This window comes from Protopterus annectens, chromosome 5.part0 (genome assembly GCF_019279795.1).
Source record: "Protopterus annectens isolate FY-2018-M chromosome 5.part0, PAN1.0, whole genome shotgun sequence".
NCBI lineage: Eukaryota > Metazoa > Chordata > Ceratodontiformes > Protopteridae > Protopterus > Protopterus annectens.
The window spans coordinates 1,242,601,921-1,242,615,948 of NC_056735.1; the positions used below are offsets into that span (position 1 = coordinate 1,242,601,921).

At 41.0% G+C, this 14,028-nt stretch overlaps 1 protein-coding gene across 1 annotated transcript in view; it reads left to right on the forward strand.

Annotated features, from left to right (window-relative positions):
• The window catches only part of TBC1D8 (TBC1 domain family member 8), a gene marked incomplete in the record, with an annotated part of 2,215,010 nt that overhangs the window by 1,033,151 nt on the left and 1,167,831 nt on the right, over positions 1 to 14,028 (forward strand).

Here is a 14,028-nt window from a genome sequence, read left to right on the forward strand (position 1 = left end):
TTACATGTATTTTTGTAACTGCCTCCAAATCTTGTTCTTAAATTTAACCCTTTACAACTCACTATTTCCCAGAAGTTTGTACCACCATTTTTTATGTCTTCTGTCTTTTATGTAAAGGACTGTTGCTGTAAAATTGTTTTAATATCTCACAACACTGTCATGGAATTATACAGACACCTTATTAACAGTATAGCACAGTAATTGTGCTCTTTTGCTCAAGGCAGTGGAACAGCTGTATCCTTATTCATGCAAGGTTATTGTGGAGATAAGAATTTGAACAGCAGATGGGTATAGAGAAGGCAGTAGGGCAGGCACTGTACTAGAGTATTGTGGTGAAGTCATAAGACAGGGCTGTACATTTTCTGGGCATTCTGCCGCCCTTTCTTCAAAAATTATGCTAATCTTTGTTAGTGACTAAAGAGGCAAGATCATTGAGTCAAACAAGGAGGCTCCTTCATGGTGTTAGCTGTGTTAACTGGATAGTTTGATGAGTTGAACAATCCAGAAGGCTCTGAGTACAGCTACTCCTCCTGTTTGTTGAGAATCAGTTAAAGTAGTGTAGACTCCTTAACAGGCAGTGTACCATGCACAGCTTTCTGGGAGAGAATCCTGAAGCAAAAACCCTAAGACATGTTAGAAGGATTACATCTTTCAGTTTGCCTCATTATACCCGGGGATGCCCCTGGGGTGAGCGAGAGACTGTTGCTTGGAATACAGAGGTGTGGTCTACTTTCTTCAGTTCATTGTCACCACAGCCGTTACAATGGTAAATAGTTAAGAAAAACAGATGGAAATTTTAATTTTGTCAGTTTATTACATATACAAATTTCAAAGACCTTGTCTTATGGAAATATGCAGTTTTAGTAAGTCTCTTCAAATTTCTTTAATCACAGAAATCAGTAAGAACAGGGAGTAACTATGTACATTATCATATAAATGTAGGAAATGAGAAGAACATTAAGGGCCAGAATAACTTCACTGCCAGAAACTACCCAGGAGCCCGTCTCTGTAGAAACCTGGCTGACATCTGCCCAGCTCTTCTTAAACCCAAGTAAATCCAAACTGATTCTGTTTACTCCTATACAGATTACAATATCAGTTTTTATGATTTTTGTCACTAGTTTGATGGAAGTGTGCAAGATAATTTAGCCAGATCCATGCCTTTAGCCTAGGATAATTGAGAAATTGTTTTGCAAAGACTGAACTATTCTTGTTTTTCATTTGAAAGCATCTTAAGTTGGAGCCCTCCAAGGCTTTTGTTTGATATTTTAAGGACTGGACTTCAGTTTCGGTTATTCTATTTTTCCCCCTGAGAAGATGATTTATTTACTAAGTAACTAGGATGCTGTGCCTTAAAGCAGCCAAGCTAATACCAAGTCTGACGGAATACTCATTATTCTGTTGAAGCTCTGGTTTGTTAAAGCAAATCATTTTTGTCTTTTAGTGTAGCAAGACTGAAACTCCATGAGAATGAATCTGAGGGTCAAAACGTGCATTTACTGTAGAATGGCCAGTAAAGAATTTAAATGTCTTATGAGATTTCAGAAACTGCATTAATATTTGAGGACTTGACAAGATTTCAAAGACTTCCAAGAATAGTGGAACAAATAATTCCTTTCAAGTTTATAAATGTTTAAAAAGGTTTAATAAGTCAGAAGATTCTCAGGTCCGGTACTACCTTTATTTGTAATTAACATTGTGAGAGCGAGTCTTCTGCCTTTATCAGGGCCAGTCACAAAATGATTGTTATAAAAATGAAACAAATGCAAGGTCCATCAAAAAGATTATTTGTTTCTAATAAGATCGGTATATGTTAATTCCCAACACAAGAAACCTCAGTGATTGAGTTGAATAAAAGTATAATCATCTGCAGCTATGGAGATTTCTATAGAAAAAGGACATTTTAACTAAGTGTACATGGTAGCTGTTCTTTGAAGAACCAGCAGCTACTGTTTTTACTTAATTCTCTTTGTGTAGTAACCCATTGCTATTTCAATTTATAAGTTGTAGGGTGAAAAATCAGTTGAGAAGGGATTATTATAAAGAATATTGCTAGAACAAAAATATTTTTTCCATTTGCTGGGTTGGGATAATTTATGTCCCTGCTGCATTATGGCTGCCGTAAGCCCATACTCTGTCCAGCCTGTGGGAGCACTCAGAAGTTCACCAGGTAATTTAATCCCATCAGGGCTGGTATTGCCAGCCTCGCACCGAAAGACTGGTGATAGGGCTTCTAGAGGGGGTGAATGAGCCTGAAAGCTGACACTGTTGCTTGCAGAGACTAAACTTGGTCGGTTGTTGTCCTACCCCCTTTTCTTCACGTGTCATTACAGAGGCTGAGATGAGATATGAGACATGGCTACTAATGAGCAGCTCCTCCTTGGACCTGTGGGATGGGTACTCTACTCGGACCAGATCATTCACTCTGCTTGGCTGCTCTTCTCAGCTCTGTCCCTTACCAGAACGTGGAGAGTCTAATTCCAAAATGTATGTCCTTTCTCTCCCCCCTTCTTTTTTGGAAAAGCAAACTGCTTGGCCTTGTAATTTCTTCCCCATGGCAATTCCAACAAGTAGCCAAGCTGTTAAAATCATGTTTGTTGTAGTCAGGTTTTATCCGTGTGTACCATGGGGCTGGCTGTAGATACATTTGTTGTTGCATCACAGATTACGTTTGATAGTATTTTATTTCACATCTTGAACAAAACTTTACTGTTAACCAGATGCTGTACAAGTGTTTAGTTTTTGAATATCTAATGATCATTTCAAGTTGGAATTGACCTTACCTGCAGTGGGGGTTATTATGTCATAATGGTTTTGATTTTGTCATAACATTTTTGAGGCCAAGACAGTTGGGTGATCAGCTAGTATTGTTTGTGTAATATGTATTAGCTTTACTAACAGAGAAAGAAGTTATTCGTGAATACATTGCATGTGTGTCGGATTTGTTTTGTGATACCACTCAAAATGACAGAGCACATGACATTTTTTGATGTTCATCGTGCATACAGCTGCAGTAATCACATATGGGTTCTCTGCCGTCAGGCGGGTCCTCAGTCAGCCGAATTCCAAAGTCTTGGTCCAGCGTCGGTTGTTGTCACCTTCTTCCCTGACGTCAGTGCGACAGGGGTATACAAGTAACAGCCGACGCCATGTTCTCCAGTCTTTTTTGCCGCGCGGTGCCCGAAGCAGAAGCAGTTCGCAAGTGCCGGTCGGCCAGCTCCTGAATTTATGAAAAATTGGAAACCGAAGTCGTCTTTAAAGCTAAGTACCCCGTTGGGGAAACTTTTCTTGCCTCAGACCGATGTCAGACAAAGTTAACAATTGTATTTCTTGTGGGAAGCAAATACCGCATAAGGATTTCCATTCCCTCTGCATACCTTGTTTAGGCCCAGACCACGACGTCTCGGGCTGTCGCTTTTGCGCTACTTTCAATAAACGCACTAATAAGCGTCGGGCGGAGTTCGCCCAACATTATTTTGGTAAAGCCTTTGATTATAAAATGTCGTCGGATACTCCGACTACCGTTTTGTCCAAAAAAACGAAAGGACCGACACGCGAGGTCCGCGGTCTCCACCGGCACCACGCCAAAACCGGCTGCACGTGGTCCGGTTCTCAGCGAGACGCCTATGCAGTCCCTGACTACCGACGACACTTCATTGGCGGTATCTTCTGTACCCGAGACCGCTGGTACCTCGGCCCTAACTCAGACTACAACCACCGAAACCACTGTGAGTGTTGAGCCTCCTAATGTGGACAGGTCCACTTCCACCCAGGGTGTATTTAGACCCTCTTCTTCCTTTTCCATTAAGGCCTTCACCAAGTCCAAATTGGCCATGCATCCCAAGAGGCCTGTTGCACAGGGCCCATCCCCAGGCCCCATGCCTAAAAAGCAGATGCTTAAAATGGCTGAGGATTTAATTTCCTATATCAGGGGTTCCCAACCCCCTCCAGACAAGAGACCCAGAGTGGAGGAAGACTTTCCCTCTTCTGAACAGGGCTCCATTTTCTCAGAACATTCTGATGTGGAGGAACACTCGTACTCCCCTTATGAAGATTCTGATGCAGAACAGTCCATTCCTTCTGTATCTCCCCCAGAGGATTTTTCTTTTGGGGAAACCTTGCACACCTTGAGGGAGCACTTCCATTGGGAAGGCCAAGACTTTTCTGATTCCAAGAAAAGGCTTAGGGAATTTCTTTTGTTACCTCAACACAGACCTCTGGCTATTCCTCCTGTCCTGGACATACTTGATGATGTTTACTCAGAGGCTTGTCTCAATCCGGATTCCCTGCCTCCTGCACCAGTCAAACCTGATAGGTATTACAAAGTCCCTAACTCTCACCAATTTCTTTTCAAAAGCCATAATGCTGACCCTGAGACCATTTCTCAAGGCCCCAAGGGAATGAAAGCCTCTACTGCCAAGAATCCACTACCTTCCGAAAGGGAATCTAGATCCTTAGAAAGGTGGGGGGAAAAAGGTATAAACCTCGACCACCCTAGCCACGAGGGCCTTAAATTGTCAGTTCCATATGCTTAAATATCAGCAGTTTCTGTTATCTCAATTAAGAAACAAAATATCTCAACCTGAACAACCAGATTTGAAGGAATTGCAGGATATGATACATAGTGCAGAACAAGTGGGTAAACACACCTTACAATGTGGTTATGATGCCTTAGAGGCCTCAAGTAGAGCCGCTGCTACAGCAGCACTCATTTGTAGACATGCCTGGCTTAGAGAACAAAGCTTGCCTGATCATGTTAAAGCTAAACTACTAGATGCTCCTTTACAAAAGGATGTGCTATTTGGTACTAATGCTGAGGAGATACTACCCAAAATGGAAGAAAAAGCTAAATCTATGCAAACTGTCAAGGGTTTTCTACAGGTACAGCCACCTCGTTTTAGTAGAAATTGGCGTACAAAAAAATGGTCCTTTCCAGCCACAGACAAACCCCAAAGAGGTAGATACAGGTGCTCAAGGGGCAGAGGACAATCTCAAGGATCATATAGAGGCAGGCAATGGCCAACTCAAGCACCAAGAGGTGGCGAAGACCGTGCACAACAATACAGAAAGCAAACCCAATGACTTCCCCCTTTTCATGCCAAGCAAATCTCAGCTGGCAGCTCCCTTGGGAGGAAAGCTGGCACTATTTTCAGGAAATTGGCATATCACAACAGACAAATGGATCCTGGACATATAATAAACAGAGGCTACAGATTTCATTTTCACACTCTTCCAAAAATGAGAGGCATGCCAAACCTGCCACACAAAGGGCAGAGGCACAAATACAAATTACAAAACTCATGGACATGAAAGCCATTCAAGAGGTTCCGACTCACGAACAAGGCCAAGGTTTTTATTCCAGACTTTTCCTGGTACCAAGAAAAGGAACAGACTGGAGACCCATTTTGGACTTATCCATCCTAAATACATTTCTACTCGTACCAAAATTCAAGATGCTCACATTACAGCAGCTTCTTCCCATGCTGGGCAAGGAGTTTTGGCTGGTAACATTGGACCTCAAGGAGGCATACCTGCATGTCCCAATCAGACAAAGCTGCAGAAGATACCTCAGATTTCTTGCAGGTTCAATCCACTATCAATTCTCTGCATTGCCCTTTGGCTTATCTACTGCGCCCAGAGTATTCACAAAATGCCTGGCATCAGTAATTGCCTACTGCAGACTTCAAGGGATACAAATTTACCCTTATTTGGACGACTGCTGATCCAAGCGGACAGCAAGCACACTCTTCTGGAACATCTGGCTTATGCAACACGGTTACTGAATTCTCTGGGATACACAATCAACAAAGAGAAATCCAGGCTAATACCATCTCAGAAAATAACTTTCCTGGGTGCCAACTTGGACACAAACACCCAGATGGCCTATCTTACGCCAGAAAAACAAGGGCAACTAACTCAGTACTTCAAAACACTAGCAAATTGTACAAGGCTTACTGCAAGGAAAATCCTGCAGGCTCTGGGCTTCATGGCATCTTGCATTCTTTTAATCCCATGTGCAAAGTTGCATATGAGAAAACTTCAATGGTACCTAAAAAGCCTATGGTCTCAACACAGCCACAATTTGGAAACAATACCAGTAATTCCATGTTTGCAAAAGGAATTTCTGTGGTGGGCCCAAGCATGTCAAATAAACACAGGTCTTCCATTCTGCAAGCCTCAAGCAAATAGTCATCACAACAGACGCCTCAGATTATGCCTGTGGGGCGCACATGACAGGCAGGTGCATTCAGGGCAAATGGTCCCAAAAGGAAAAGCACCTTCACATCAATCAAAAAGAAATGCTAGCAGTAATAAATGCAATTACAGCATTCAAGGACCTCCTGCATCCAGGGCAATTATTGATAAAAACAGACAACACCACAGTGATGTGGTACATAAACAAACAAGGAGGAACACATTCATATCCCCTGTGCAGACTAGCCATGACACTTTGGAACTTTGCTCTGGAATGGCAAATCGAACTTCAAGCACAGTACTTGCCAGGTTTGGAAAACACGCTGGCAGACGATCTAAGCAGGAATATGACAGATCCACATGAATGGAAGCTGCATCCCCTGGTGTTTACAAAGATAATCCAAGCATGGGGAAGGCCAGACATAGATCTCTTCGCCTCCCACAGGAACCATCAACTGGAAAAGTTTTGTTCAAGGACTTTTCATCCAAAGGCCTGGAGGGTGGACGCCCTTTCATTCAGTTGGACAGCATGGACAGTGTACGCTTTCCCACCTCTGCCTCTTCTACCCAAGGTGCTCTTGAAAGCAAGAGCAGACAGACCGAAGATGATACTGATTGCTCTAGACTGGCCAAGACAGCACTGGTACCGACTCCAAAGGAGCCTAACACATACTCCTCCCTGGCCTCTACCTCTAATGCCTCTTCTGCTAACTCAGCACAGCTACAAAACTCTTCACAGTCAGCTGAAAACACTCAATCTTGCTGCATGGAAAATTCCTTAACACCACAGCAGACCCTACTCTCCAAAGAGGTTCAGGATGTCATTCTGGAGGCCAGAAGGCCATCTACTAGGAAGACTTACTCCACAAAATGGAAACTGTTTTGCTCTTGGAATGAGAAAAAAGGCCAGGACCCTAGAAAACTGAATTTGCCTCAGGTATTACAGTATCTAGATGAGCTGCTGAACAGTGGACTTTCATTTTCCTCCATAAAAATCCATGCCTCAGCCATTTCTGCAGAATTCAACACGGATCCACCGTTATTCTCTCACCCACTTTTAAGACAATTCCTCAGAGGGGCTAAGAATATAAGACCACCAAGGAAACAACCAGTGCCAGCCTGGGATCTTAATTACATTCTAGAAAAATTAACATTGCCTCCCTTTGAACCAGCTGCCTCAACAGATTTGCAATATTTGTCCTGGAAAACAGCTTTCCTTCTGGCCATTACCTCAGCTCGTAGGGTTTGAACTACAAGCCCTCATGGCTGTGCAGCCCTTTCTTATCTTCCATCAGGACAGGGTTTCCCTTCGAACCAACCCGTCATTTATGCCTAAAGTGGTATACAGGGTAGCTTTAAATCAAGCCATACACTTACCTACCTTTTACCCTAATCCTCAAAACAAAGGAGAAAGGCTGCTACATTCCTTAGACATCCATAGACAGCTACGTTACTATTTGGACAGAACAAAGCCTTTCAGGAAATCACAACAACTTTTTGTGTCTTATGCTGTAGGAGCTCAAGGGAAGCCTGTTACCAAACAGACAATCTCTAAATGGATAGGCCACTGCATACGATTTTGTTACTCCTATCATGGGAAATCTGTCCCTGTAGGCATCAGACCACACTCCACCAGGGCCACAGCTACCTCTACAGCCTTCCTCAGAGGAGTTCCTACCAAAGATATCTTGGAGGCAGCCACTTGAGTTCTGTACATACCTTCACAAGACACTACCACCTGCCTTTATATTCCAAAACTAGAGCAGGCTTTGCTACTGCTGTGCTGCAGGGCATTCTGGCTCACCCCAGTTCTACCTAGTGCCTACCACCCTGTGCGTTGCTTTGGGATTCTACCCATATGCGATTACTGCAGCTGTATGCACGATGAACATAGTACAGTTTTGTACCTACCATAAATGTAGATGTTCGAGTGCTAATACAGCTGCAGTACAGGTTTCCCTCCCTCCTTCCCCTCTAGGTATAGGACTAGTGGCTAACACCTCCTCATACAACTTATTTTGGGTTATCCTCATATGGTGTATTTGCTTGCAACTACACTTTTTTGATAACATTGCATTGCTTGTATATATCATATATATATATATATATATCTATAATTTATCTTTTGCCTTCCTTTTGGGGGCACCTGACATCTGGGGCAAGAAAGACTGGAGAACATGGCGTCTGCTATTACTGATATACCCCTGTCGCACTGACGTCAGGGAAGAAGACGACAACAACCGACGCCAGACCAAGACATTGGAATTCGGCCGACCGAGGACCCGCCTGACGGCAGAGAACCCATATGTGATTACTGCAGCTGTATTAGCACTCGAACATCTACATTTATGGTAGGTACAAAACTGTACTTTTTGTGATGGCACTCAAAATGACAGAGCATGTCACACTTTTTGTGAAATGTTTGGTTAGTATATTAAAATAGCACTGTGCATACGCAATGCTGATTACTGGATTAGTCAACCAAAACACATCATTACATTTCTGTGCGTGTGTGATACATACATATATATATATTTTGTATTTATTATATATCATATCTATATATATATATATATATATATATATATATATATATATATATATATGTATATATATGTGTATATGTATATAGAGATTCGTCATGAGACATATGCCCGCGAGCTACATCGCCGAATAACGGCTGCATCAGCACTTTTCCGAGTGCAAAGTGCCTGAAAAGCGCTGCAGCGATACTCTATGGACGAGCAGCTGCAGCGTGCGGGCTGTGTCGCATTCCTTCTTCTGCAAGGAATGCATTTATTTATTTATTTATTGTGATGTCAGACTGACAACACAATAAATAAATAATTAAATAAATGCATTCCTTGCACGAAGGAATGCTATACAGCCCGCACGCTGCAGCTGCTTGTCCATAGAGTATCAGCGTTGTGCCAGGCACTTTGCACTACGGCAAAGTGCTGATGCAGCCATTTGGTTTTTCGGCGATGTAGCTCGCAGGCATATGTCTCACGAGCTACACGCCGGAATCCATATATATATATATATATATATATATATATATATAATTTGTGTGTGTGTGTATGTGTGTGTGTATATATATATATATATATATATATATATATATATATATATATATATATATAGAGAGAGAGAGAGAGAGCGCGAGCATGAACTGAAGGGCACAAATCTGAAACAGCCTAATGGATACATATGCATTGTAGTGGTCCTTACCAGTATAGGAATGCCAGGGGCAAACTGTGTGAAGAGTACAACAAGCACAGAGGAGGTGATTTGGGGCACAAGTAGTAGCATGATCATGCTACACAAGAAACAGCAAGGTATGCCTAGCATGCAAATGATCCTTACTTGTACAAATGTTTTTATTTGGGTTTGTTTACCAGGGTAGATTGTGAGCTCAAAAGGCCATTATTAAGCGACTGTCCAGGAGAATACTACACAAATGAAGAATGAAGTCATAGGACAATGTGTTGAGCTGATTGTAAATGATGTTGTCTACACTGGAGTTGAAGATATAACTACCCTACTGGCCAATAAATTCAGGTCAGGCTTCACTGCGTTCGCCCCCATTTATCTCGCACAAAATGTCTGAAACCAACTCACCACCGGCAGTCACACACGACCGAGTCCTGAAAGCACTATGAAAAGCAAATATACTGTGTCACTGGGTCCTGAAAATATCCCAGGAGTCATCTTGAATAGTAAGAAGCACAGTTTAGCCACACCCCTAGTAACACTGTTGAAACCCTAGCCTCCATACAGGTTTTGTACCAGGTGAATGGAGAACAGCAACAGTTATTCACCTGAAGAAAGGGCCTTCCACATATCCAAGCAGTTACAGACCCACAAGTCTGACCAGACTCGTATGCAAATCCATAAAAAAAGAGTTATGGAGTGTATCAGTAAGGCCACAGGGAACCTTCAAACACTGGACTCATGTCACTTTGGATTTGTCAGGTCATAGTTCCTCAACTAGGAGGGCTTTTTCAATAATGTCAGCAAAGCAAGTAAAATGTTACCCTCCTACCTTTACCTACCTCTCACTTCGGCATATTACAAAAGCTCAATAAACTTGGAATTAACCTTTTGTCACTGAGTAGATTGTCAGCTCTTTACAGATAGTTTCCCCTGTTTTGATCTCCTGCATCCCATCTCCACTAAAGGACCAGTCACCAATGAAGTCCACCAGGGTTCGGTGCTTGGGCCTTTTCTATTTGACATCATCTCAGAAGTAAAAGCCAGTACCAAATGGCTATGGCTCACCAAATCTGCAGATGCCTGCAGGCTAGGAGGCATGATCAAATCCCCAGGAGAGACCGCTATCCTACAAGGAAGGCTTGTCCCCAAAAAAAAAAATTCTGGTGCTATTAGTCCTGTACTAAAGCTAAATACTAAAAAATGCATTATCGCTTTCTTTGGAAAGTCTGCTCTCTGAGAGCTACCACATTGACAACACACCCGTAAGTGTTGACCCAGGATTTGGAAACTTGTGGACTATGACTTACCTTTTGACAAGCACGTGTCCACTGTTGTAAGGATCTCCTACATTGTGCAGCATAAACAAGGTGAATGGTCTTAGATTCGGGGGTGTCATTGTCCCTTTACTCAGCCCTCATTAAGCCAGTCACTGAGTATAATGCTTCTTTTGGCATGTATTTGTCCAGGCACATGCAAAAATTGGAACACCCATAGACATGCCTTACACAAATGATACAAGGTATAAAAATGTCCTGAATGGTTTGCCTCAAAGCCCGGTCTATTTGGTCTCTTAAGATTGTTAGGAAGTGACCTGTGTCTAGCATATGAGGCATCCTTCAATCTATTACTGATGGGCTTGCTTCACATCTAGTCAGATGGTATTATAAATACTTTCTTCAGGGACCTAAACCTCTTCTGCAACATTAGCAGGAGGGACAGATGCATCTCACAGAGAATAGCACTGCTCTAGAACAGTCTCACCATCCACGTAAAACAAAGCTCATTCTTGACCACATTTAAGTGCAACGTGAATCAGTGGAAAAGGAAATATGAAACTTACCCCAGGTCTCCCCCCATAGTACTAATGGACAAAGGTAGCTCCCAAATGCTTTATTGCAATGTACAGGTTCCCACCATATATCTGCTTACCTCTAGTAATCATCACTAGAGTAATATGTAAACATACATCAGATTCATCTAACCCTTTCTAGAAGTGCAACAAGATAGGTTAATTTTAAGCACCAAATGGGATAGTCTGGTTCACCAAGCCATTACAGATAAGTGTCCATTAGGGTTTATTGTAGCTTACTTTTTATATTTTACTGCTTGTGAGGTTTCATGTCTTCCAAGAAGGATAAGTGCCCGTGTGGGAGACGGATTCTCCATAAAGACAGTCATGATTGTTGCTTGTTCTGCCTTGGTGCTTCCCACGACCAAAAGTCCTGTTTAATATTGCCAGGTTTTTGTTCCCAAAACCCTCCATAGTAGGCTTTTTCTTTGGCTTTGTGTTTGGAGAATCAACGTCTTAAGCTTTTAGCTAAAGATACAGTGAAGGGAACTTCCCGCTTCATGGGGCAGCCATCCATGAAAAAGACCAAAACTAACCAACCAAATCCAGAATATAACACAAAGTGCAGATGAACAAAACCGATGTAGGTCGGGCATAAACAGTAGCTTTATTAAAAGTATGAGCAGTATCAAACACACTGTTTCATCAGATAATAAAACAAGTAAAACATTGTGTTTAAATACTTCCCTATACTTAAACAGCTAGCCAGTCAAAAATACCTGCAGTTAAAACATTCACACTCTTAAAGTACTACTTCCATTGAAATTGCTATACTGTATTTTATACAAATAGCAACTAACCTGCAGCTTAAACATTAATATTAGGTGCTGATTCCACAAAAGCCATTAACAAAAACTAGTATTAAAAATACATCAGGACATGCATAATAAAATGCATATATAACCAACTCCATTTTTAGTCCCTAATAAAACTCCGTATAAACCATACATTTTTCAGTGGTCTGTGAACATACACTTGTATAATCTATATTTAAAAACTATGTTTTTTTAATAAAATTGTATAACTATTTCCTGTAGCCCCTAGCTTTTAAAAAAAGCTGTATATGAACTTTATCACTGAGGCCACATCCTATATCGGCATGCAGGTGAATAATCCACCTTGTTTCGGAGTATTCAGTCCTATTTATAAAGTCACCTTTTCTGAGGGTTGCTACCAGTCTTTCTATCAGTAAAAACATAAATTAATAAAATATATACATTTGAGCATAAATTTCATAAAGTATCACCTTTGGTAACCCCTGCAAAGAGGCCACTTGTCTAGTGGTACTAATCTGGTCAACAAAGGATAAGTAAAATTAAAAATACGTTTGAGCTGGTGAGAGATTGCTTCGTTGCAGTGGTGTATTCTTGTATTTCAAAACTGAGTGAAACTTCATAGCTTTTAGTACACTTTTCTCTTGAGATTCTTCACTGTTTGGCTAGTTTATTCAAACAGTGCCGTTGGTCTGAGGCTAGTGAAACTGTAAAACAAATCAAAAACATCCAGTGTAGGGGCTTACAAGATGGCTGCAACTGATCAGCAGCTGAATTTCAACTTACACAGCGTGAAAGCAGAAACTGAGAAATAACCATTGATATTGTCATTTGGGTTAAAATTCATAATTGGCTAGTAAGTAATACTACCTGTATGCCATGAAAAAGATGTTTATAGAAAAATAAGTGAAGTCAACCAGAAAAGGTGAAGAGAGAACACTGTCTTGGAAGAGTCCTGCAGCTGTTAAGTAAAAAGCAGTTCAAGCTTCAGCTTTGGTACAAGAGTAATTTAGAGAAAAGAATAAATCAAATGTCCTCAGAGGTGATTAAAATAAGTGAAACATTGACAGAATATATCAACTCTAGTTAGTACTAAGTAATAAAATTATAATAAGTGTTCCATCTACCCACTTAACTGAATAAACTACTGGAAACTTCAACAAGGTGTTTCCCTCCCACAGGCAGGATATCAGAGAGAGAGTGTGGCTTAGATCTGCTAGCTGAAGTGATTTATCTGCAGTAATCTTTTGTAAACGACAAGAGAATATTGTGAGGCATGTGTGAGATTTAAACTGCTGTACCCAGCAGTCTTCAGAATATGTTTTCCTTGGGGATCAAAGACATTTTTTTTGATGCGAAACAGGTTATAGAGGAAATAGTCTGTCTTGCAGTAACTGCTCCAACAAACAAGGGGGCTGTGATTTTCATTCTTCTGGCAATAAAGCTAAAAAACATATTGCAAATTAAACATCTTCCAGTGTTTCAAAGAAATGCTTGAGCGACAGAAAAAAATTACTGGAGTTGACTAAAAGAATCACGAGAGGAGTACCTTAGATGTTCACCAGATTTTGTTGGAAGATGGAGATGAGCAGCATGAAGTCCTGCGACACTGAAATTAGTTCAAGTAGACAAAAATTGCCAGCACCAAATTCAGTGTAAAGCGTCAAAAGGCATCCAAAAGGCTGATAAGTAAAGTATATAAACTTTTATTAAATATAATATACACGCAGACCGGTTTCAACAAACAGGCTTTCCTCAGTGGGAATAAGAGTATTGACTATGAAGTAACACGCACATACACACACACGTACACACACACATATATATATATATATATATATATATATATATATATATATATATATATATATATATATAGCATGAGTCATCCAATAGGATTCTTCCCCACATTCAAATTGTTTCCTATATGAGAGACAGAGAAAATATAAAGTTATACAATAAAATAAAATATCCATTGTACATTGTGATAAATAG